Source organism: Asparagus officinalis, chromosome 4 (assembly GCF_001876935.1).
Source record: "Asparagus officinalis chromosome 4, Aspof.V1, whole genome shotgun sequence".
In the NCBI taxonomy this organism is placed as follows: Eukaryota; Viridiplantae; Streptophyta; class Magnoliopsida; order Asparagales; family Asparagaceae; genus Asparagus; species Asparagus officinalis.
In genome coordinates, this window is record NC_033797.1 from 100,799,631 (window position 1) to 100,826,914 (window position 27,284).

Below are 27,284 nucleotides of genomic sequence, written 5' to 3' on the forward strand. Positions count from 1 at the left end.
ACGGAATTAGCGATGGCGCCGATAGCTCCTCTAGCCGACCCCCAGGAAGGACCATCAGCAAGGCTGGAGGAAAGCGTCCCCCGAGACTTGACCCCATGGAGGGCCGAGATGACTGGAGGTGGACCCTTCTGGACACAGCTCGTCGCACAAGTGAATGGAGGAGACCGCGCGGGGCTTTGTAAAGAGGCCAAGTATCTCGAGCGGTCGGCCGGAGGTGGCCGAGACTGACATCAGTCTAGGTGGAGGGGGTCGGCCCAAAAGAGCAGACCAAGGCTGCCCCGAGAAGGAAAGTTAGGGGGCGAGGCGAGATCCTCCGGCAGACGAATGAGCGGGCATCCGCCGGCCGCACTGAGCCATCCCGTCGTTAGGGGAAAGAGCTAATCGGAGAGGAGATGACTCCTCCCGTAGGATTGGAGTTCCCTTACCCTAACCACATCGTGGAGATTGAGGAGGAAGTATGAGATAGGATGACGCAGTACCTCATTGGGTCCTCAGGGGTCAGCCCTCAATTTGGTCAGGAGCCCTACCTAGAGCACCACTACAAGCCTACCCACCATCTCGACATTAGGGGGTCTATCGCTCTTATCTGACTCAGGTGAGAGCAGTGGAGCAGCTTTGGCTTCCCCGAGACGAGGAGTTCTTGAGAGGGGTTCTCAATGCTGGTCTCCATCAAAGCCTTCGAAGCTATTTGGTCCAAGGGGTGTTGGTAGAGTAAGATATATTTGGTCGGATGGAATAAATCTGAACTTCTTATCTTAAACTCTTAGGGGAGGTAACTTTCCTGAGGGCTAGCTGAGGGGACGGCTCAGAACGGGCTACGGAGCCGTCAGGCCCAAGAGCTTCTGAGATTGAAAGGCTTAGGCGAGAGCTTGACAAGAGAAACAATAAGGCTAGGAGGTTGGATGAGGCCCTCTAGGAAAGGGACCGTGCTAAGGTGCAGGTCGACGCCGAGAAGTAGTCGGCGTTGCATGCAAAGCGTCAGCTAGACGAGGAGCATGCACCGCTCGTCAAGCTTCAAGGGGAGGTCTCTTGCCTACATGAACTCTTGGCCATGGTCCAAAGCCGTAGCGCCTACCTCGAGTCTGAGCCTTACCACGAGGAAATCATAGAGGAGTATCGCTAGGGCCTCACCGGAAAGACAGAGGTGGCGATAGACTGCAAGGCTGGGTAGGACTACTGTTGGTAGAAAATTTGGAGTAAAAGAAATGAAAGAAAATTTTGATTTAAATTATCTCGATCTCAATTACAATTGGATTTCGATTACAAAAGAGAGGAGAATGATCTGGATTCTCCCCTTTGTTTAAAACTGGGTTCTTCTCGGTAGCGATGGAGTGCCTCCTTCGAATGCTTGCGTCGAATATACTCTCCGTTGACGATCCGACTGTCTTGTCTCGTAGGAACAATTAACTTATGTGGTAAGTTTGATGGTTAACTCTTAACGAGTTTAAGAACTCAGAACGAGTTAGAACTCTGTGAAAAGAGTTGTTAAAACCGAATAATCGGTTAATAAGCCAAATGGATTTGTTTGTTGCTGAAGAATCTGATCTCCTAACTACCAAGAACTCTATTGTGCTGATTTCGTAGATAATTTGATCTTCGAAATCTGGCCGAAATCTCCAATCTCCCAAGAATTTGCCCTTAATCTTCAGAAGATCCAAATCTCTGCCGAAAAATTCCAACCTCCGAACCCCTTTCTCTGTTGAATTTGTTGAGGTTTTATAGGAGGATAAGGGATTGTAACTGCCCCCTTAATCCTCTCCTGTGTGTGCGTGATTTTCTCAGATCATGGGAAAACAGTTCTGAAACCGCTCGACTCATGTTTGAATGAGTCAAACGCTCAATTTGGCGTTCAAGACCCTAACTCCGTGTCTTAGAATTGAGACGCGGAGTTGGGTATTGACCGAACCTAAAAAACGCAAGGGCCACTCGCGTTTCGCTTATTGCGGTTTGAAAACGCGGGAGTCGTCTGCATTTTAAAAATTAGAACACGAAGATGAATTTCACATTTAGAAGGGGTTAGTTGACTTGTAACCTCTTCTGTAGAGCGTTGCAAGGACCATTATTCAGTAATCCTCGCTTTAGCTGTTATGGGGTGTGAAAGTCATCAGATTGTAACTCTCACTGTTGATTGTGAAGACCACTGAATAGAGTTTTCATCAGTTATCGGAAGTGTCGTTGGATTGTAACTCTTCTCGATCTATATGAAAAGTCCTCCATTTACAGCTTTTATTTGTCGGCATGAAAGTCATCTGATTGTAACTTTCATCATTGAAGTTTGATGGGGATCAGCTATCTATTGTGATTTTTAGACAGCCTACAGAATCCCCTCCAAAGTTTTTGAAAGTTTGCGGTTGACTGGGACGAATTTTCGGAATACTTTGGATCCCAAAATTTAGTTGATTGATTGTTCACTCCGTCTGATATGAAGACATCGCGAACCTGGTTGTCGGAATGTTGAAATTCTGTTTCCTCAAACCAAACAAGGTAACTTTTGAGTCTTGATGACAATAAACTTAGTCAAACAAGCTAAAGCCCAAGTCATTGCTGATGACGCAGACAAGAGCGATGATGACAACGATTTTGTCTGGGTCTTTGAGATACTCTACTCAATCTGCGATGATGTGTGTTCATTAGATTTCGTCTGGATCCTTCAGATACTCCACTCGATCTGTGATGAGGTGTATTCATCGGATTTCGTCTGGGTCCTTAAGATACTCCACTCAATCTGCGATGAGGCCTATTCATCGGATTTTGTCTGGCTCCTTGAGATACTCCACTTAATCTGTGATGAGGCGTGTTCTTCGGATATCGTCTGAATGTTCTTATAGACATTGATGAACAATCGAAATGCACCTTTCAGCTTCATTGATCTTGGTGAGAATGTTAAGCCATTTAGAAGAATGAGTTGTGTGCAGCTCCTGTCTTTATTAATCTTAGTGGGAATGTATATCCACTTAGAAGAATGAGTTGTCCGCGGCTCTTGTCTTCATTAATCTTAGTGGGAATGTTTAGCCACTTAGAAGAATGAGTTGTGTGCGGCTCCTGTCTTCATTAATCTTAGTGAAAATATTTAGTCACTTAGAAGAATGAGTTGTGCGCCGGATTGAGCTTGACGGTTTTAGCATTGTTGATTGTAACCTATCTGTACTCGTCCAAGAGGCTACATAACTGCTTGTCATACGCCAGTTTCTTCTCGGCTTTGGTCACCTTGATAACTAACATCAGCCTCTCTCTATTTATTTGAAGCTGTGTCGTAGCTTCTGCTGTTGAGATGTTGTTTTTGTTGTGGTCAAAACGCGTGGGTGAACTCTGCGCTTGAGGATTAGAACGTGTGGGTGAACTTTGCGCTTGAGAATTAGAACGCGTGGGTGAGTTCCGCGTTTGGAAGTTCAACCAACTCGAACGCTGAAATCGCGTTTGGGCAGGATTTTAGCCTAGAATCCCGTCCCGATTTAACAGCTCACAGCTATCTATAAATACACTGCTGGGGGTCAAATCAAGAGTCATTCGACTCTTCTTAAAATTTTAACAAAAATTTTCATTCTTATCTCCGGCGAAAACTATTTCTCTTCTCCATCGACCGAACTTAATGGCACCCAAGAAGAAGGTTGTCTCTCGATCTTTCAAGTCAGTCGCCGTCACGGCTCAGGGTTCGTCGCCGTCCACGTCGGCCACCAGCGTCGTGGCTCAGGCGGGCATGTCGCTGGCTCAGCCCCCTTTAATTGGTGGTGAGTATGACCTTCATGGTCGCCAAACTTGCTGCGGCGAGTTTTGATCTTTGAATCAACGAGGAGACTCGTTTCAATAACGCGAGGCTGGGACTCTGTCGTTTGGTTTTTTCGACATGGGGCTCGACCTCCGCGTCTGATTTTTTCGATGCGAAGTTTGACTTCCGCGTCTGATTTGTTCGACGCGAGGCTCGATCTCCGCGTCTGATTTGTTCGACGCGAGGCTCAATCTCTGCGTCTGATTTGTTCAACGCGAGGCTCAATCTCTGCGTCTGACTCGCCTTTGCACTGTCTGACTCTTTTCTTTGTTTTGCAGTGCATCATACCAGCGAGCCTCTCCCTTTTCGCTGTCATTTTGGGCATGAAGGTGGCGTGGATCAAAACATGACATTCAACCTACGCCAAGAACTCCCGGTTTTCAGGATTACTGAGAAGAACCGTGTGGAGATGATCACTCAGGCTTCTCCTGAAACTCTTCGGATATTGGTTACGGAAGCTAAACTTGAGAGCCTAAGCCATAAACTGCTAGTCAAACCAGGATTTCTCTTTGGGGATTTTGTTGACTTTGAAGCAGGTGTCACTTATGACGAAGACTACAAACGGCTGAGGAAAGTTGGAGACCGTAACCTTTTCTTGCCCAATATGGAGAGAATGTTCCCCATATCATATTTCCAGTGTGCCTCCATCCCAAGGCGTATGGATTGGAACCTTGTTAAGGAGCAAGATGGAGTTGTTCTTAGAACTTTAACTTTTCAGGGGGTTCGTATAGTGGGTTATAACAGACAGGTGACAGCTTTATGACCAGGCTTATTCGCTAAAGAATACCTAATCAGTGAAGTGGCCAGTCTGGCAAATACATTTGTCAAGAAGTTTATGGCGAAGAAGGGAGAATTTCCCACGCAAGGATTTAGAACTCCTGGCTGGGTTCATTCTCCGATGACAGGGTGGTGGATCCGGATGACCAACTTTGTTTTGGAGGAGTTGTAGACACCTCTTACTCAAGCTGGGCTGAAGATTCCGGTGCGGGATACTAAATTCAAGATCATCCAGAGCCACTTTCATTTCTTCTCTATATCAGAGAGATACAATCCCGAGACCTGTACCTTCTTCACTCCGATGAGGGAGTTAGGCTTCGCTCTTCACGAGATGCATGACATCTCAGACCTTCTTCTTAGGGATTTACCATATGAAGAATTTATTCCGGGATCAACGGAACTTAAAATTTTGAGAAAAATCAGCCTTGAAGTTTATTCCACCCTTTGGGAAGTCATGTGTCACTTCTACATTTGTATGCAGCAGACGGGGGCTCGAGGAGGCGGCATAAAATAAGTGTCTTAGGCGGAGTATTTATTTCAAAACTTGACAGATAAGGGAGCGTCGGTGACTAGATTGCCTGCAAGCACTTTGGAGGAGATTCAGGCCCGAATCGATGCTGTGACCTCCCATTATACTAACAAAGCCAAGGAGGACGTTTTCCCGACTCATACAGAGTTTGAAAGCTTCCACTATCAAGCTCAGATTCCCATCTCAGACATGGTACTGTTGGCGGGATTTCAGATGCTATGACTCAAGTGATGTGTCGTCCCCACCAGGCCAATTGATGCTCTTGCTGCTGAGGTGATTTACCCAGCTGTTCTTTTGGCACACGGGAGGCCATTGAATCTTCTTTATGCCATGGTAGGCAGCTTGCAGAGCGGGTTACGTGAGTTGGCTGTGGACTTTGTGAATGTTATGGAGGCAGAGTCTGGCGGCAACAAGACTTTCAGAACTCCCAATCCTTATTTGATGGCTTGGTACGTGCTTCATTGTCCTCCCCTAATGAGTGCAGCCTCTCCTCCAAGTGACTCGTTCACTCTATTTGTGCAGTGACTGGAATCTGCAAAGTGGGTGGGGAATTATATGGTTAGGATTCGCCAGATCCTGTCGTGAGACACTAACTACCACATCTTCCGCTATTTTCCTGACTTTGAAGGTGGGGTATATGGAGCGGAGTATCAGGATGTGGCAGGTCCTAATAGATTCACCCAACTGAACGGGGGTGTTTTTCATTGGCTCCTCTCCATCAGGCTAGACTACTTGATTTTCAGGCAGGACGACAAATGTTTCCTTGAGCTTTACCAACCCTATAGGTTTGCTCAACAATTTGGGTATGATCAATTGTATGTTGGAAACCCTCGACCTCAGCTCTCGATTGTAAGCAACCTGTATGAAGGGGCCAGAGCTTGGTACTATTCCGTGGCTGGTTGTACCAAAGCTATCTTCAAGCTCCCCCATAAGACGCCCAACTCCTACACCTCCATGGGTTTCTTCAATTGGTATTCTGCTGCTTCTTAGGTCTCTGGCTACAACTTGAATACGTCTTGTCTGAAGGAGATCAGACGTATGTATGCTTCGAAGAAGGGATCTAAGACATCTCATCTAAGAGGGATTGACGAGTTCTTGTCTATTGAGGACCCGTCTGCTGGACAAGAAGAGGAGCAAGTAGCTGAGCCTGCTCCAGTGGAGGAACCCCGAGTGATTGATTCTCCCATGACAAAAGCAGCTGGAAAGAGGAAACTCTCAGCAGATAAAACTGGTCAATACGATAAGCAGACCCGCCAAAAGTTAATGGTTGGGTCTCCTCCTACTAAAGGCCAGCGGAAACCAAAGTTGATGGCCGACGCTATCAGAGCTGCAGAAGAAGAAGAACAGCATGAATCTTCAGTTGTAGGCCTACCACATAGAACTGGGCTCCGTTTGCATGGTCCGGCCTTATCAAGTGAAGCTTCCTCTTACCATCCTTTCGAGGATAAAGTGGGTGAATTAATGGCTACAGATGCAGAATCTGCTCTAGCAGTAGACCCTTCTAGAGCTCATGTGTTAGAATCAAAGGGCCGTGAAGAGAATCTATCCCCTCCTCCTTCAGCACTAATGCCATCGGCTGGCGGTTTAAGTCCTAGTCCGACAACGGGACTTATGACTAAATCGGCTCCGAGTCTTCAGCTGTATGTGATGATGAAGAGGAAGTAGATTATGAAGCCTCCTCGACTGGTGATGCAGCTGGTGAAGATAGAGGTAATGAGGATGCTAAAGTTAGCAACATGCCAGGTGATGGCGAGGAGGATGAAGAGCATGATTCTATGGATGACATCACTACTTTCGATAATGCTCCTAAGGTCCCATCCGATAAGGCATCTGGTTATCTTCCTTTCCACATCTTCGCTAAGCCTAGTTTACTTTGAATTCTTCCGCACATTCTTTCCGTGTTTCGACCCTTTTTGCGTGCAGGTTCACCTCCTCCTGGGACTACTATCGTCACTCCTCCTTCGGAACAGCAGATCGTACATGTGTCAGCTCCTTTGCAAGAGTAACCTTTGCCTGGCTCATCCATGACAGTTATTTCGCTGGCAGCATTGCCCGGGACTACCACTGTAACTCCTCCTCTGGAACAACAGCCCGTGCATGTGTCAGCTTCTTTGCAAGAGCAACCTTTACCTGGCTCATCCACGGCAGCTGCTTCGTCGGCAGCATTGATGAAGATTTTACTTACACCAACAAAGGTAGGACCAAGCACATCTCAGGCGAGGGCAATGATAGCTTTAACCTTAAGTCCTTCCCACTTGGACGTTTCTTTTGCTTCTGCGACTTCTACACCCAGATCACTTATTAGTCCGTATTTTGATACGTCCACTTCCAGGGTCGTCGAGTCGTCCTCAATTGCTATTTCTAGCCTGACAGATGCTCCTGACTTCCTCCATATCTCCCTGGGTTATTTGAATAGTCTCGTAAAGAAGGTGATTGAAGTTGTCATGACTGGTTAAGACCGCTTTGATTCTTTTAAGTCTCTCTTAGAAGCAGGCTTAAATGGAGTTAAAAGTGTGAGCAATGCCCAATGCTTTGAACGTTGTTCGGAGGCCATTTCTCACTTAGAAGCACATCTCAAACACTTAGAGGCCCTCGGTCATGTAGACATTCAGACATAGATCATGTCTACTTTTGCTGACCTCCAAGTTGAGGAAGTGGCTCGCCGTGAGGCAATTGAGCGGGGTCTGGCTGAAAAAGAGCTTCAAGTTACGCACTTGCAAGATCAGAGCAGTCTGAGACAAAAAGAATTGGAGCTCTCCCTGAGACAAAAAGAATTGGAGCTCTCCACTGCTTCTCTGGACCTCATTAGTACAAAACTCATCGAAGCTGAGGCGGAAGTGCTGAGATTGAAGGCTCAGCTATCTCGTGAAGAAGCCGTTGTTATCATAAAGAAGCTCAGACTCTTGAAAGAGCGAAGAAGGAGGTAGCTGCTGAAGTAGCACCCACTGAGGACGAGCTGCGGAGGAAGACTGAAGCTGTTGTACGGGCCAACCATGAGGAAAAGCACTTTGATGTTAGATCCTAGAGGGGGGGGGGGTGATTAGGGTCTTATGCTAATCTAATCCGATTATATGCCAATAAAAACTAATTAACAAGTTATCCTTGCAAGTATGAAAGACAACAAGAATATAAGCTAGGATAAGCAATATGAACAATGAGATATAGCCTATATGTTGAATATATATATGCAAGGATATATAAACTAACACAAAATGATATATCCTATCAAAGAGATATACAATATGATATATGTATATGCAAGGATATAAAACTAACACAAGGGGTAAACTATATGAACTAAATAGTGGATCATATAAATAATGAGCTATGGACAATGGCGATATAAGATATGAACATAAATATAAAAGAACGTCAAAGCACACTCAAACACAAGATATGATCACGGAGTTCGGACCTTCCGTCCTACGTCTCCGCTCCCCACTCCCGGGTAGAAATCCACTATCACAACCGGGTTTTCTACGCTCACCCGAATAACGTTTACACCCCACAGTGTCGGTTTTCAACGCTCACCGATCAACGTCACTCCTCACAATCGGTTTTCTAGTTCACCGAAAACTTCACAACACACTCGGTTTTTTAGCTCACCGAAAACCTTACAACATTCACAATGTAACAAATATAAATTTGTTCTCTATAATAGATGAGAACTCAATTTAGCACAACTCAATGTTATAATCTCTCACAACCCTAATATAATATGTATGCAAATACAATAAGCTCAAAGTGGATGGGTGTAACAATGAGTAAATAAAATCAAATCAACTAAACTCAAATATAAGATCTAGCTTAAGAACAATGATAAACAAGTATATAAATGTAAAACTAGAGTTTGAGTTTAGAAAACTTCTCAATTGATAACAAGATGGAGAGATGGAGATTGAAGCCCAAACAAGAAGATAATCTCCTCCACTTGTGAAAACCAAAACAACTTTAAACCAAACCCTTAAACAAGCTTAAAACAAGCTTAAACTCTTGTTAAAATCTTTTAAACCATTCTCTTGCTTACTTATAAAATCTGAGGTAAGGGGGTATATATATGAAACCCCAAAGGAAAGAGAAAACCAAGAAAAAGACCAAAAACTATTCTGCAACGACTCTAAGAAAATAGCCGTTGAGATTGATCTAACACCGCGGCGGTCGACCGAAAATATTCGCGGTCGACCGCGATTCAGATCCCAAACTCAGAAAACAGACAGAGACTTCTTCGTTTTAGGCACATATGCATTTTTAGAAGTAGAACATAAATAATCATTTATAAAGGAAGCAGTATTATTTTGTATGTTCTTTACTTCTAACATGACATTATCTTTTTCATGAGTTAACTTGGCAAAGTTTGAAAGCAAAGAATCATGATCCGATTTTAATTTTTTATTGTTTTCTTTAAGGATCACATTTTCATTTGAAATAGTTTCAAACTTAGATGCTAACAACTCATGATCGGATTTCAAAATTTCATGCTTGCTTTGTAAATTAATAAAATCATTTTGTAATTTCTTGTAGGCATGCAATAGTTTTTCACTAGCACAAGCAAGTTCATCACTAGATAAATCATTAGTGGTTTCGAACTCGCAAACCTCACTAGGGCTATCGCCTAGTGGCCGTGTGCATGATGCTCCATATGAACTTGAAGTGGGATCCTCCAAAGCTTGTCGGATCGCCTCCAAGTCTCCTTGATGTGCTTCTATAAATATCCATAAGGTGTAAGCACTATCAAAATGAACAAACTTGTTAGACATAGATGAATTAAAAGCATTTTGTAAATATTCTAACAAAATATTGTTCATTGTAAACATACGATGATCATTCTTATTCCATTTGGATTTCTCCAAAGTGGGCACAATATAAGCATCATCTATAATTTCCCATAAATCAAAGTGTTTAGATTGAACAAAGAGTTTAAATCTAACACACCATTGGGCATAGGAAAAATTATCTAATCTAGGAGCAATATTAATGGCATAACCTAAACCATGCATATCCATAATATAAAAGTCAAACAAGACACAAATAAAGCTCAAAATTAGATTAGCACAAAAAGCTAACTTGGATCTTTAACTCAAGGCGATTAGACCTTAAATCAAAGAGCACCAAGCTCTGATACCAATTGTTGGACCCTAGAGGGGGGTGATTAGGGTCTTATGCTTCCCCCTTTTTGATGATGACAAACAATTTACAAAAAGAAATATATGCATGAAGGAAATGAATATATAATTTATAATTCACATGCATATAAACAAGAAAGAATATACTCATAATATTTCTCCCCATTTGATAACATCAAAAATGGGACAAAAGAATTAAGAGAGCGAAAGCTCCCCCTATCAACAAGCATAGGTGAGTATAAAAACAAACATAGAAAAGGGAATAGCTCCCCCTATCAAAATGCCATATAAAATATATGAAATGAAGATCATGGCAAACATATGTGAGCAAGCATAGATGGAAAGTATGCTAAACACAACTCACATACATAAAGACAAATGAGAACATATATAAATATATCAAAGTAAAAAAATAGTGTCTCATATCAACGAAAACATAAAGATCAAAAATAGATTTATGAAATCAAAAGAAAAGGAACATGAAAATCATGTAAAAGGTTTTCAAATAAAGACATATCAACCAATGAAATCATAAATCACAAGTAAATCATATAAGAACATAAAACCAAATCATCATTGATCTTAAAAAAAATCAAGTAAACATGATTTTGGGAATAAACACCCAATAAATCCGGAGGGTTATATAAGTACAAACCTCTCATCAAAACAAAACAAATAATCATGAAAACAAAAGATTTTATCAATTAAAAATTATTTTCATATAAAAAGATTTCAAAGCATAATTTTCAAAACCAAGACAAGGAAAAATAAAAATACTAAAATTCTTGGTTTAAAATCAAATTTGTTTTGGTACCCAAGAACTCTTGGTACCAAAAGATTTAGGGACATGACCCCTATCATTAAAGCTCAAAGCCTATCATTTAAGCTCAAAGCCTTAGGGTTATGAACCCTCTTAGGCATATATGGTGCACTAACATGGTCAAAACAATATTCATTCAAATGACCCTTCCGATTGCAATTTGTGCAATGAAAGAGATCCATTTGTTTTTGTGGACCATTAGCTCGTGCACGGGAATCATTTGCAAATAAAGATTTTCTTTTAAAATTATTTTGCAAATGAGAAACATCATTAAACAAAGGTGGTCTTTTTGGAGCAAATTGTAAATTTGGAGCATTTTGCAAATCAAAACAAAATTTAGCAAGATGTCCAAACCTACCACAAACATCACATTTAAAAACATGTGATCTACTAGATACATTTGGCAAACATGATTTTCTTTTTAAATCAAAACAATATTCGGCCAAATGACCAAAACAACCACAATGATCACACTTATACACATGAGCATGCTTATGATGAATAATGGGTGCATGTGTGTGTACATGTGATGAAGAAGCTACATGAGATGCACAAGGAGCATTGATATTTTTATGTTTGTGTGCATCATAGCAAAATTTAGCTAGATGGCCTTTACGGCCGCAAATAGAACACTTATAAACTTTGCTATATATGTGTGCATGATGAGTAGATGATGACTTAGACTTGGCACACATATCTATAAGCCTCTTATGATTATCAAAGCATATTTTTAACGTTGAATCTAAAGATGAAATGCATTTTTTTATAAGATTCAAATCTTCATTTTTAGGCACATATACACTTTTAGAAGTAGAACATAAATAGTTATTTATAAAAGAAGCTGTATCATTCTTTATGTTCTCTACTTCTAACATGGCATCAATCTTAGCATGAGATAGGCTAGCAAAAGATGAGATCAAATTTTTATTTTCCAAATTTAATAAGTCATTGCTTTCTTTAAGCATAGTATTTTCATTTTCAATGACATAAAATTTGGACACTAGCTTCTTATGATCGGATTTTAAATTATCATGCTTGCATTGTAAATCAACAAAATCTTTATGCAATTTGTTAAAGGCATGCAATAATTTTTCACTAGCACAAACAAGTTCATCATTGGGTAAATCATTAATGGTTTCGAACTCGCAAACCTCACTAGGGCTATCGCCTAGTGGCCGTGTGCATGAAGCTCCTTTAGAACTTGAAGCGGGATCCTCCAAAGCTTGTCGGATCGCCTCCAAGTCCCCTTGATGTGCTTCTATAAATTTCCATAAGGTGTAAGCACTATCAAAAGAATCAAGCTTGTTAGACATAAATGAATCAAATGCATTTAATAAAAATTCTAACATAAGCTTGTTCATAATAAACATCTTTTTATCATGTTTGCTCCACTTGGATTTCTCCAACGTGGGCACAATATAAGCACAATCAATGATTTCCCATAAATCGATATTTTTAGATTGAACAAATATTTTGAATCTAAAACACCATTGAGCATAAGGGAAAGCATTGAATTTAGGAGCAATACTAGAATCATAGCCTAAACAAGATGCATCATTCATATCCATAATTTGTAAAAATATGCAAGCAAGATACAAATATAATCAAAACAAGATTAGCACAAAGAGATAACTTGGATCTTTAACTCAAGGCGATTAGACCTTAAATCAAAGAGCACCAAGCTCTGATACCAATTGTTAGACCCTAGAGGGGGGGGAGGGGGGGTGATTAGGATCTTATGCTAATCTAATCCGATTATATGCCAATAAAAACTAATTAACAAGTTATCCTAGCAAGTATGAAATACAATAAGAATATAAGCTAGGATAAGCAATATGAACAACGAGATATATCCTATATGATGAATATATATGCAAGGATATATAAACTAACACAAAATGATATATCCTATCAAAGAGATATACAATATGATATATGTATATGCAAGGATATAAAACTAACACAATGAGTAAACTATATGAACTAGATAGTGGATCATATAAATAATGAGACAATGGCGACGCTCCCCACTCCCGGGGAGAAATCCACTATCACAACCGGGTTTTCTACGTTCACCCGAATAACGTTTACACCTCACAGTGTCGGTTTTCAACGCTCACCGATCAACGTCACTCCTCACAATCGGTTTTCTAGTTCATCGAAAACTTCACAACACACTCGGTTTTCTAGCTCACCGAAAACCTTACAACACTCACAATGTAACAAATATAAATTTGTTCTCTACAATAGATGAGAACTCAATTAAGCACAACTCAATGTTACAATCTCTCACAACCCTAATATCCTATGTATGCAAATACAATAAGCTCAAGTGGGTGTGTGCAACAATGAGTAAAATCAAATCTAAACTCAATATAAAACTAGCTTTAATAGAAATGATAATCAACAAATAATTATAAATAAAAGCTAGAGTAGAGTTTAGAAAACTTCTCAATAGAAGACAAGATGGAGAGATGGAGATTGAAGCCCAAACAAGAAGATAATCTCCTCCACTTGTGAAAACCAAAACAGCTTTAAACCAAACCCTTAAACAAGCTTAAAACAAGCTTAAACTCTTGTTAAAATCTTTTAAACCATTCTCTTGCTTACTTATAAAATCTGAGGTAAGGGGGTATATATATGAAACCCCTAAGGAAAGAGAAAGCCAAGAAAAGGACCAAAAACTATTCTGCAACGGCTCTAAGAAAATAGCCGTTGAGATTGATCTGACACCGCGGCGGTCGACCGAAAATATTCACGGTCGACCGCGATTCAGATCCCAAACTCAGAAAACAGACAGAGACTTATTCGGTCGACCGATGCCGTTGACCGATGGAAATATCGAGCTCTCGGTCGACCGCACCGGTCGACCGACAAACTCTCTGCTGCCCACTGAACAAATAAACATATGAGCGGTCGACCGAAGCGGTCGACCGAAATCTGATACTACAGAAAACTGGTTTTAAAGCTGATTTTTGAGACTTTGGAAAATTGTTAAAAATAACAAATGAAGTCCAAAAATAATAAAACTTTGGATGTTACAAAAAGAATTTTCCAAATTGCATTTCCCATTTGTGAAAAATCATCATTTTGCAAAATAGTTCAAAACACGAAAATGTAAACATGTGAATTTTGATATTTTGGCTAAACCATGTTTTGAAATTTTGCACAATGATTATATAGACTTAATAAAATATGTATATGATTATTGTTAAGTCCAAAAACTAAGAATACAGAATTTTCAGAAAATTTCATATTCTATGCAATGATTTCAAAAACACAATAGTAAATATAAAATATATGATTTCATATTTATAAACATGAAAACTCAAAAACACATGTATGTATATATATAACTATATATATGCATAGAAACCAAAACTTATGTATATCTATATAACTATATAGATATACGGAGAAACCAATAACTGTGTATGTATATGATATTGAGCTTAGAGTATCTAGCACACATAATATAAAATCTAAACTAGATTACCCAAGCTTGATCTTGATCTTCATTGTAGCTCAACTTGGTACACATGCGGATGAAGCTTGAACTTGATCTTTAACTTTGAATTGCAAGGCTTCACCGATATTCCTCATCGTTGAAGCTCTATTCCATCTATCCTCCAACTCGTTGTTTGCCTAGAATAAATACGAAAACACAAACACTAGACAAACAACATTAGTTGTAAATTGTTTGTTAAACATCATCAAAACAAGAAGGCCAACACTGACGACCTTCGTAATAACTGATGAAAGCTCTAATCAACAGCCTTCATAATCAACATCGGGAGTTACAATCTGACAACTCTCATATTTTCAAAAGAGCCAAGACAAAGATTACAAGATGACGGTCTTTGCAACGTTCGAGCAAAAGAGACTACAAATTGACGGTCTCTTCATATTAGAATGCAGATATCTCTCAAACCGTAAGGAATTTATCCCAGATTCAAAATGCAGAGCTCGGCGTTCCAAATTCCTAGAAGCAAAACACAGAGGCCCTCCCTACGTTATAACATCAAAACACAGGGGTCGGACCTGCATTACAACATTAAAACGCAGAGGTCGGATCTGCGTTGCAACATCAAAATGCAGAGGCCCTCCCTACGTTGCAACACCAAAACGCAGAGGCCCTCCTTACATTGCAACATCAAAACACAAAGGCCCTCCCTGTGTTACAACATCAAAACATAGAGGCCCTCCCTGCGTTGCAACATCAAAATGCAAAGGCCCTCCCTACGTTGCAACGTCAAAACGCTGTTAGCCTTCTTGTTTTGATGATGTTTAACAAATAATTTACCACTAATGTTGTTTGTCTAGTGTTTGTGCATTTTTATTTATTGTAGACAAACAACGTGTTGGAGGATGGATGGAATAGAGCTTCAACGATCATATCCAATGGAGGTTGGCAGAATTGTGGAGTGAAGCAACGTACAATTCAAGTTAAAGATCAAGTTCAAGCTTCATCCGCATAGTGTACCAAGTCAAGCTTATTGAAGATCAAGATCGGCTTGGGTAATCTAGTTTAGGTTTTATATTATGTGTGTTAGATACTCTAAGCTCAATATCATATACACACACGTATTTGGTTTCTATGTATATATATAGTTATATATATACATGCATGGTTTTGGTTTTTATGTTTATAAATATGAAATTACATATTTCATATTTATTATTGTGATTTGGTTTAACTACTTAGATATGAAACAAATATATTTTCATATACATACTCATATGTTTCATTTTCTATTGTATTTGTAAAAATATTGTATTCTTAGTTTTTGGATTTAACAATAATCATATACATATTTCTTTAAGTCTACATAATCATTGTGCAAAGTTTCAAAACACGGTTTTAGCCAAAATGTCAAAATTCACATGTTTACATTTTCATGTTTTGGCCTATTTTGTAAAATGATGATATTTTTCATTTGGGTAGTCCTTTTTGGAAACCAGTCATTGTAGCATGTTTATTATCATGTCTATAATCATTCTCCAAAGTTTTATATTTTTCTGAATTTATTTAATATTTTTAAACAGGGTTTTTAAATCAGAAAACTGTTTCCAAACTTTATTTTTCATATGTCAGTTCACGGCCACGGTCGACCGCGCCTGAGTCTTTTGCAAAGTGAACAGCAGAAACTTTCGCGGTCGACCACCATGGTCAACCGTCAAAGCTAAATATATATATATATATACGAAGAAACCAATAAATGTGTGTGTATATGATATTGAGCTTAGAGTATTAAACACACATAATATGAACCTATACTAAATATACCCAAGCTTGATCTTGATCTTCATTGTAGCTCAACTTGGTACACATGTCCTAAACTAAATTACCCAAGCTTGATTGGTCTTCAATAAGCTCTACTTGGTAATCTCGCGGATGAAGCTTGAACTTGGATCTTGAACTTTGAATAGCAAGGCTTCACCAACATTCCGCCAACCTCCATTGGATATGATCGTTATGGCGCAATCCATCCATCCTCCAACTACGTTGTTTGTCTATAATAAATAGGAAAACACAAATACTAGACAAACAATATTAGTGGTAAATTATTTGTTAAACATCATCAAAACAAGAAGGCCAACATTTGATGCCAAAGCTCGACTTGCTTCTTTTGATTTGACCTTGTAAATACTAGACAAACAATATTAGTGGTAAATTATTTGTTAAACATCATCAAAACAAGAAGGCCAACATTTGATGCCAAAGCTCGACTTGCTTCTTTTGATTTGACCTTGTATTATTCTTTTTCATAAGAACAACTCTGTATCACTTTCTTTTGGCTTCTGAATAAAAAGTGATATTGGTTTCTCATTATTTCTTGCATATGTCATGTTTTGATCTTGAAGCAATAAAATCACGAGAAATGTCAGAGGTGTGATCCTAACTTAGCACAGATTTCCGTGATAGATCTGATTTAGAAAATTTTCCTTTTTATCATTTGAGATAACTCCAGAAAATTTCTAACTGCTGGGAATAAATACTTTATTATTCTCCCAGAATAGGGTTGACTAGTAGAATTCTTCCTGTGTTCCGCTTTTGCTTTAAATACTGAAAGAAATCTATAAGTGCCAGAAGCGTATTATTAACTTGGCGTGAATTTTCCCCTAGAGTGAAATTCACAGATTTTCCTTATTACCACTAGGGATAATTCTGGAAAGAGTTTAACCCGCTGAGGATTTTATGAGAACACTTCTTATGTAGAGGGATAAAAAGGTTCAAATAAGGGGGTTTGAACTGTTAGAGGTATGATGTTAACATAACAGGGAAAATGTTGTGATCTGGGCCACTTTGAAGACTTATCGCTCTATTGAAGAGAGTCGATAATTTGATTCTGTCATAGGTGTGACAGGAAAAATATTATAATCGGGGAAATTTTGAAGACTTATCGCTCTATTGAGGAGAGTCAATTGCGATCGGGGTAATTTTGAGGACTTATCGCTCTATTGAGGAGAGTCGATAAGTGGATTTTGTCAGAGGTGTGATTTTTAACGTGACAGAAGAGATATTACGATCGGGGTAATTTTGAGGACTTATCACTCTATTGAGGAGAGTCGATAAGTGGATTTTATCAGAGGTGTGATTTTTAACGTGACAGGAGAGATATTTTACCGTTTTGCTAGGGAGGATTGCTAAATGTTTTATCATCGGAGCGATGAATTGTACTATTTGTGATTTGAACAAGCTTTGGGGAATTTTATCATCCCACTTGAAAGGAAGTTGATCAATTAGTTATTTGATACTCTGCTGAGGAGAGTCGGTAAATTGACCAAGATTTGAATGATTTTGGAGATTTACCGTTCTATTGACGAGAATCGATAAGTGGATTTTGACAGAGGAATTATAGTCATATTGGTAGTGATGGTACTAAAATCAATCTCTGTGGGGATGATGATCGTCTAAGGTGTAATATTAACCTGATGAGGATTTAGATTCTACTGAGGAGATACAGAGGTTTAACAGCACTCTGTTAAAAGAATCCATGGACTTAGGGAATAAGTGTCATGTTTGAAAACACCAGGGTAGATTCTTCATTTGGAAGAATTGCAACGCAAAGGTGACCTTTGCGTTTGAGGTTCGAAACGCGAGGTTAAGAACCCTCGTAACGCTGGTCTGGGCCTAGCCTTTGGGGGATTTGAACGCGAATGTGAACTTCGCGTTAAGATTAAAGTCTTAACTGACTTTATCCAAAAACGCGAAGTACTGCGTTTTGAAAAATGGTTGGGATTCTCTCCTAGAATCTCATGCCATCTTAGCAGCTTGACGGCTGTTATAAATAAACCCGAGTGGTCATGTTAAGAGTCATTCGACTCTTTCCATTTTTGGATAGTTCCAAGAACGAGAACCCTCGTTTGATTTCGACAAGATTTCCGGTGAACTCGATCCTCTTTGATCAACAACGTCTTCTTTGACTGATGGCACCACGAAGAGTGAGTTCTAGCTCCAAGAAAGTCGCTGAAGCAACTTCCGAAACGTCGTCGGCTGGGGATGCTGGCGGTGTTCTTGTTCCTGCGGGAATGTCATCATCACCGTCGCCGTCGCGGGGGCCACCCTGTCGTGGTAAGTGGTGATCAAAATAACTTGCTTTGACAAGTTTTCTGAAAACCCTAGATGGGTTCTTGACAACGAGGAAGATGACTCGTTTCTTGTTTAATGAAAACGTGGAGTTAGGACTCTGTGTTCATTATGAAACGCGGTGTTGACTCCAGTGTTTTGAATTCTAAACGTGGTTCTCGGTCTTTGCATTTGGGATTTACAACGCGTGTCTCGATTCTCGCGTTTTGATTTACAACACGAGGCTCGACTCTCGCGTTTGAGATTTTTAACACGTGGCTCGACTCTCATGTTTGAGATTTTCAACACGAGGCTGGACTCTCGCGTTTGAGATTTCAACACGAGGCTGGCCCTTTGTGTTTAAGATTTGACATGCGGGCCTTGATCTCCGTGTTTCTAGTTTTGTATTTATATCAACAATTTGTTTTAGCTGCTAATCTTTGCTTTTGATTTTACAGTGTTCCTTCCAAATGTGCCGCTTTCGCAGGAGCATCATTTTGGGTATATTGGCGGCCTTGACAAGAATAAAGTTTTTGGCCTTTGTGGTAGAATTCTATTGTGCACTTTCTCTGACTCAGAGAGAATGAGCATGCTCCGATTCCCCCGATGCTCTACTCTCAGAGCTTTGATCACCGATTTAGACTTGGAGACCCCTGCCGGCCATGATCAATTTTCTAAACCGGCGTTCATATTCGGAGATCATATAGTAGCTGATGACCGTTTCATACATGCAGAAGATTCAAAGCTGCTGCGGAGAGTCAATAACCGCTTCCTCTTCCTCCTAAATATGAAGAGGATGTATCCACTCTCCTACTTCTTGAACGTGAGCTGTCGCCGAGGTTTGACTTTTGACATAGTCAAGGAGAAAGAAAATGTGTCGCTTGGATTTGGTCGACAAGCTCGCATACGAATCGGGGGTCAACTCAAGGGTTTGAGGCCCAGCCTATTTGAGAAGAAGGATCTTGCTCCAGAGGTGCCACATCTAGCGAATGTCTTCATTCGCCAATTCATCGCGGCTCAGGGTGAATTCTCTACGCAGACGTTCAGATCCCCAGGATGGGTTTGTTCTGGAGAGGGAGGTTGGTGGACCCGGATGATGGACTTTGTTCTTGAGGAGCTTAAGGAACCGCTCGCTCAATCGGGTCTCACAATCCCAGTGTTAGCTACTCGACGTGGGATTGTGCAAAGTTATCCTAATTTCTTCGCTATGTTTGAGAAATATAACCCGAATAGCTGTATGTTCTTCACACCTATAGGGGAGTTAGGTTTTGCTCTCCATAAGATGCAAACGGTATTGGGGCTGCCATTCGGTCGGATGCCCTATGAAGAATTCATCCCTACTATCGAGGAGCTCTCCATTTTGAGGGCGGAACACCCAGAAGTTTATGTTACTTTCTGGGAGTTGATGTGCCACTTCCATATATGTGCTCAGGTCATTGGGATGCGCGGAGGGGGTATTTTGCATACTGCGTGGGCGGACTACCTTTTTCAGAACTTAAGTCAGAAAGATGAAGCTGTATCCCGTCTTGCTGCCATTTCTCCTAGAAGCGCTAAGTCTCGAATTAAGGCTTCTAATGCTGCTTACGAGACGGATCACATGGAAGATGACTTTGAGGCTGGTGTCACATTTGAAAGTTTTCACTACCAGGTCACAACTCCTATTTCTGACATGGCTCTCCTCGCTGGCTTCTTCATGATCTGGTTGAAGCGGTGTGTAGTACCATCGAAGCCGGTCGAGGGGATATTAGCTGAGGTTGTATACCCAGCTGTCTTATTAGCTCATAGGAGGCCAGTGAGCCTCCTCACTGCTATGGTAGGCTGTGTACAGAGTGGCTTAAGGATGTTGACCTCTGAGCTTGTCAGTGCCTAAGGAATTAAGGCTACTGGGAGGAAAACTAGGAAAACTCCCCAACCACGAGTACCAGTGCCATATACGTACTTGGTGGCGTGGTTTGTGCTGCACTGCCCTTCGTTGATGACGGGGGCATCTGAAGGCGATGACGTTTACATTCCCTTTGTACAGAGATTGGAGTCGGCCACGTGGGCTAATACCTACATAGTCAGGGCTCGACTGCTTTTGTCTCAAGAAGACACTTACAGAATTTTCTGCTGTGCTCCTGACTTTGATGGAGCTGATGAAGAGAATGCCAACTTTACAGATGTGCTTTTCGAGTGCTCGTCCTCTTTGGAAGAAGGCACCTTCAGATGGCTTCTCATGATCATATTAGGCTATCTGGTCTATCGCTTGAGAGAGAAGTGCATCATTTAACCTTACATGCCTTCTCGATTCGCCAGACAGTTTGGATATGATCAGCTTTATGTTGGCAATCCTAACCCGGCATTGGCTCAAGTTGGGAACTTGTACGAATGGGCCCGCGTGTGGTATTTCTTCTCTGCCGGAGGGACTCACGCGCACTTCACCTTACCCAACTCACTGCCTGGCTGTTCCACCGTTGCGGATTTCTGTAATTGGTTTAATGAGGCTTCTCGAATCCCGGAATACGATATCTACACTTCATGCATAAATGAGATTCGAGAATTGTATCGATCGAGAAGTGGTTCCACCAAGACTCGTTTATCGGGGATAGAGGAGTATCTATCCTGTGAACGAGAAGCGGTCAGAGTTGTCGAAGCCCCAAGGGAGTTGCCCACCATTGAACCTTCTGAAGAAGAGGTTCCTATAGGGACTGAAGAGGGATCATTAATTGTTGATCTTTCTGAAGAAAAGGCAACCGAGGAAGTTCCTGAGGAAGCGTCGGCACTTGAACATCGTTCTTTGAGATCAGGTAAAAAGGCCCTTACTGCGGCAGAGGAATGCGAATATGATAGGAGAATTCGCAAGAGAAATCCTGTTGCTGCCAAAAACTCTAAGAGGGCCAAATTGATGGGGGACGCAATGAAATCTGCACCTGTTACGCGCTTGGCTGATAGGGAGGACGAAATGCTTCAATCGATCCCTTCTATTCCTGAGGAGGCGGGAGCCGAAGATATGTTGCCCTATTGAGGGTTTAGAATCCGCTTCTCCTCCTCTCATCCGGGACCAGGGTATACATGAAGTCCATCCTTCCGAGGTTGTTCCTTCACCTACTCAGGATGAGTATACGGGTCTGATTTATCCAACTGCTCCTCCTCCACGTTCGAGAGCTTTGAAGAAACTGATTGAAGAATTAGAGTACTGGATACAGATGACTATTGATGTCGTCAGTCTTGGGGGTGCTTCCTTTGAGGATTTTGAACCTATCCTGACTAAGTGTTTAGATAAAATCAGGGATAAGGGTGATGTGTCATGGGCTGAACATTGTAAGGGGAGTGTCATCCTCTTGGAGACAGAGTTGGCAGCTTTCAATGAGCTGCAGTGCACCAATCTGGAGTCTGAAGTGAAGCCGGCTCTTTCCTTGGCTACAATCTTGAAGATGCATCATCAAGAGATCCTTCGCAAGGACTTGTCTGATAAAAAGGCCCACATAACAATCTTAAGGAAGCATCATACTCAAGTATATACTAATATCAATGGTGTTGTTTCTGAAATTCATGCCACTGAAGAAGCTATTGCTCGATTAGAAGCTGAGTTGAACCAGAAGAAAGCCCAGTTGGCTTAATATGAGGATGTTAGAAAAGGACTTCAGCTTCAAAGTGACAAAATTTTAAAGGATTTTCGCAACACACTCCAAGCATCTGAGAGAATTCGAAGAGACATTGTTGATGCTGCCCCTGTTGAAACAGAACTCAAAAGGGAGATTGAAGAACAAGTCTGAGTAGCTCACGAGAAGAAACTTTCTGCCTTCAAGTCCATGCTAAAGTCCCTTAAGTTGATGAATCCTGATGCTTAGATTTTGTACTGTTTTTGGCTGGGGAATAATTTTACATCATTTTCATTTTGATTATTATCACTTTATATTCAAATTAACAATATTGAATGAAAATAATAATATTTTGCCTTTCATCATCTCTTTTGTTGAATTCTAATTTAGGACAATGAAAAGTAATGCAAATGATGTAAGTGTAGTGTTAACTTAGCATAAAATCGAAATTCTTTTTATTACCACTTAGAATAATTCCAGAAAATTTCAATCGTTAGAGGTGTAGTGTTAACATGACGACATACAAGACAGGAAGATTAAACATTTATTCCTGAAATACACTCTAAATCGACAACCCTCAGTCTAACTTGACTGGCATTTGAGAGAGAAAGAAGGGGACTACATGATTTATGAGAAGTATCTCTTAAGGAACTTCCCGTTAATTAGCGTCATGAGCCTATCTCCTTTTTGATCAATGAGGCGATAAGCTCCATTCGAATAGACCGATTCTATTACGAAGGGTCCCTCCCATTTGGGATTGAACTTCCATTTGGTTTTGTGGGTCATTACCATGGGTCTCTATTACGAAGGGTCCCTCCCATTTGGGATTGAACTTCCATTTGGTTTTGTGGGTCATTACCATGGGTCGTCTGTTGGTCAAAACTAAATCACCTTTCTTGGAAATCCGTTCTTTAACCTTTTTGTTGTAGGCTTTGGAAATCTGGGCTTGATACAACTCGATCTGCTGCTGAGCTTGAAGTCGTTTGTCGTCTAAAGCTTCAAGTTCCTGAAGGCGTCGTTGATGTTTCTCTTCCTCTGTCAGTCCGGTTGCGATAGCGACTCTCAGGGAAGGGATTTGAATTTCTAATGGTAGTACAGCTTCGCAGCCGTATACCAAAGAGAACGGCATAGCTCTTGTAGGGGTCCTTACTGTTGTGCGGTAGGCCCACAAACATTCGCCGAGTCTTTCGTCCCAATCGCGTCGGCTCTTGGAAACAAACTTTTTGAGAAGCTTCATAATGGTTTTGTTAAAAGCTTCTGCAAGACCATTTGCTGGCGGATAATATGCCATGGATACGACACTTTGGATTCTAAACTTATCACAAAATCTCTGAAATCCAAAGCTAACAAATTGTGTCCCGTTGTCGTGAACTATTCGTCTCGGGACCCCGAAACGGTAGATGACGTGATGTTTAATGAATTTAATCACATTCGAGGTCTTGACTTCTTTTAGCGGGACTGCCTCCGCCCATTTGGAGAAGTAATCGGTTACAGCCAAAATGAACCGGTGTCCTTTGGAAGTCGGAGGCGAGATCGGTCCTACGACATCCATACCCCACATTTCAAATGGCTAAGACGCAGACGTGAGATGTAAGTTCCCTGGTGCTTTGTTTGGTGGAAAATTTTGTAATGATGAAAGAACTGTATCTGATTTTATTCTCTCTAACTGCTTAGAAAAAGAATGATTACAACTCTCAACTCTCGATTACAATTCGGATTCCTAATTACAAAAGAGAGGAGAATGAATTTGATTCTCCCCTTTGTTTAATTCTGGGTTCTTCACGGTGGCGATGAGATGCCTCCCTCGAATGCTTGCGTCGAGTTTGCTTCTCGTTGACGATCCGACGTCTTGTTTCACTGGAACATGATCTTCTCCTCATGATTTGACGTTGTGGAGAACTTGCGTGGCAAGTTGGAAACTATGTACGAGTTGATTGATCTTAATCGTAATTGGTTAGATAAGCCGAAGATCTCTTCTTTGCTGCCAAGGAGAGGGATCCAAAAGCCAGCCCCAAAGATCCAGTCTCTATTGCTACCAAGAAGTTCCAACAGACCGAACCCTTGAACTGAATTGATTTTTAGTTATTTATAGGGGATTAAGGGGTGTAACCACCTCCTTAATTCGCTCCTAAATGGGGCTAATGGGATGTAACCGCCCCTTAAATCACTCCTGAGTGGAGTTGTGATCCCCTCAGATCGTGAGAAACGGTTTTGGAACCGTTCAGCTCGTGTTTGAACGAGTCAAACGCAAAATCCGCGTTCTGGTGTAAATTCTGCGTTTAAACGCAGTGTCTGAAAGTTTGAACGCATTGTCTGAAAGCTCGGATACAGCGGTTGGAAGCTGCGTTGGCATCTTGTTGGAAGCTACGTTTGGCATCTTGTTGGAAGCTGCGTTTGGCATCTTGGAAGCTGCGTTTGGCAGCGGATGGAAGCTGCGTTTGGCAGCGGATGGAAGCTGCGTTGGCAGCTTGTTAGAAGCTGCGTTGGTAGGATTTAATAGCTGCGTTTGGCAGCGGATAGAAGCTGCGTTGGCAGCTTTGGAGGCTACGCTTCAGCTGCGTTCGTGGCTATGAACATGGTGCGTCTTGATGCTGGTTCACGGGGAGGACTTCCACGTCTTAGTTTGAAAAGACCGTCGATTTGTAGTCTCTTTCTGTCAGAACGTTGCAAAGATCGTCGTTTTGTAATCTTTGCTTTAGCTCTTTGATATGTGAGAGTCGTCAGATTGTAACTCTCGATGTTGATTGTGAAGGCTGTTGATTAGAGCTTTCATCAGTAGTTGCGAAGGTCATCAGATTGTAACCTTCATCAGTCTGCGTGAAAGTCTTCAAATTGTAACCTTCTGGAAGTCGTCAGAGTGTAACTTCCATCATCGGTGTTTGATGGGGATCAGCTATCTGCAGTGATTTTTAGACAGCCTACAGAACCCCCTCCAAAGTTTTCCAAAGTTCACGGTTGACTGGGATGAATTTTCGGAATACTTTGGATCTCAACTCTGATCTCGGAGCTGTTGATTCCTTGTCATAAGGAGTTGTTCTCTGCACTTGCTTCGAAGGCATCTTGGTTGAAGGGATTTACCACGTAGGACCTGTGTGAAGGTATGCGCCATAATCCTGCTTCTGGAATGTGGGGGTGAACCTTGCATTTTGAACTTGAGATGCGGGTCTCACCCTTGCATGTTGAATTTGGAACACGGGTGGGACCTCGACGTTCAGGTTTTTGCATCGCGGGTCTGGCCTCAACGTTTTGACTTAAGACATGGAAGTGGCTTCCGTGCATTTTTGACTAAGTCTTTGAGACTTGTCTTTGGCTCATCTGTTTTAAGTCTCGGCTCACATCCATTAAGCTGATGGGCCTGCAAACGTGCATAGGATTTTTGGCAAACCCTCAGCCATTAACGGATTTGATAAGCCTTTACCGACTACCGTTTGAATCGGGCTAGCATGTGGATTGTCTAGGTCCGTTCCACATGTAACGTTGTGCTAAGAGAATGAACCCTCCTAGACTTTATGCTATGATTTTGAATACATAGACTTTGCCACTGTTTCTTCTAGTGTTATATTTTCACTTGAAACACTAAAAGAAAATTAGAAGTGCCAGAGGTGTAGTATTAACTTGGCGTGAATTTTCACTTAGAGTGAAATTCAGAAACTTTCTTTATTATCACTAGGATAATTTCAGAAAATCTCTAATCCACTGGGGATTTTATAATAAAAACTTGCTATTCTTATTGGAAAATGATTAACAAGTTCATTAGGGGGGTTTGACTGTTAGAGGTGTGATGTTAACCTAACAGTATTTTATGGACCTATCGCTCTATTGAAGAGAGTCGATAAGTTGATTAACGTGACAGGATTGTGTTGCGATGGGAGCAACTTTGAGGACCTATCGCTCTATTGACGAGAGTCGATAAGTTGGTTTTGTCAGAGGTGTTTGATATTAACGTGATAAGAGAATGTTGCGATCTGAGCAACTTTATGGACTTATCATCCTATTGAAGAGGATTGATAAGTGAATTTTGTCAGAGGTGTGATATTAACATGACGGAAATTTATGTTGCGATGAGAGCAACTTTGTGGACTTATCATCCTATTGACGAGGATTGATAAGTGGGTTTTGTCAGAGGTTTAGTGTTAATGTGACAGGATTTATGTTGTGATTGGAGCAACTTTGTGGACTTATCATCCTATTGAAGAGGATTGATAAGTGAATTTGTCAGAGGTTTAGTGTTAACGTGACATGATTTTTGTGTTGCGATCGGAGCAACTTTGTGGACTTATCATCCTATTAAAGAGGATTGATAAGTTAATTGTCAGAGGTGTGATATTAACGTGACAGGATTTGTGTTGCGATCGGAGTAACTTTATGGACATATCATCCTATTAAATAGGATTGATAAGTGGATTTTGTCAGAGGTGTGATATTAACATGACGGAAATTTATGTTGCGATGAGAGCAACTTTGTGGACTTATCATCCTATTGACGAGGATTGATAAGTGGGTTTTGTCAGAGGTTTAGTGTTAACATGACAGGATTTGTGTTGCGATTGGAGCAACTTTGTGGACTTATCATCCTATTGAAGAGTATTGATAAGTGAATTTGTCAGAGGTTTAGTGTTAACGTGACATGATTTTTGTGTTGCGATCGGAGCAATTTTGTGGACTTATCATCCTATTGAAGAGGATTGATAAGTTAATTGTCAGAGGTGTGATATTAACGTGACAGGATTTGTGTTGCGATTGGAGCAACTTTGTGGACTTATCATCCTATTGAAGAGGATTGATAAGTGAATTTGTCAGAGGTTTAGTGTTAACGTGACAGGATTTGTGTTGCGATCGGAGCAACTTTGTGGACTTATCATCCTATTGAAGAGGATTGATAAGTGAATTTGTCAGAGGTTTAGTGTTAACGTGACATGATTTGTGTTGCGATTGGAGCAACTTTGTGGACTTATCATCCTATTGGCGAGGATTGATAAGTGGGTTTTATCAGAGGTTTAGTGTTAACGTGACAGGATTTGTGTACTTGTGATTTGAACAAGATTTTGGGGACTAGTGTCTCGCTGGGGAGAATTGCTAAATGAGTAATTTTGAGGACTTATCATCCTATTGACAATG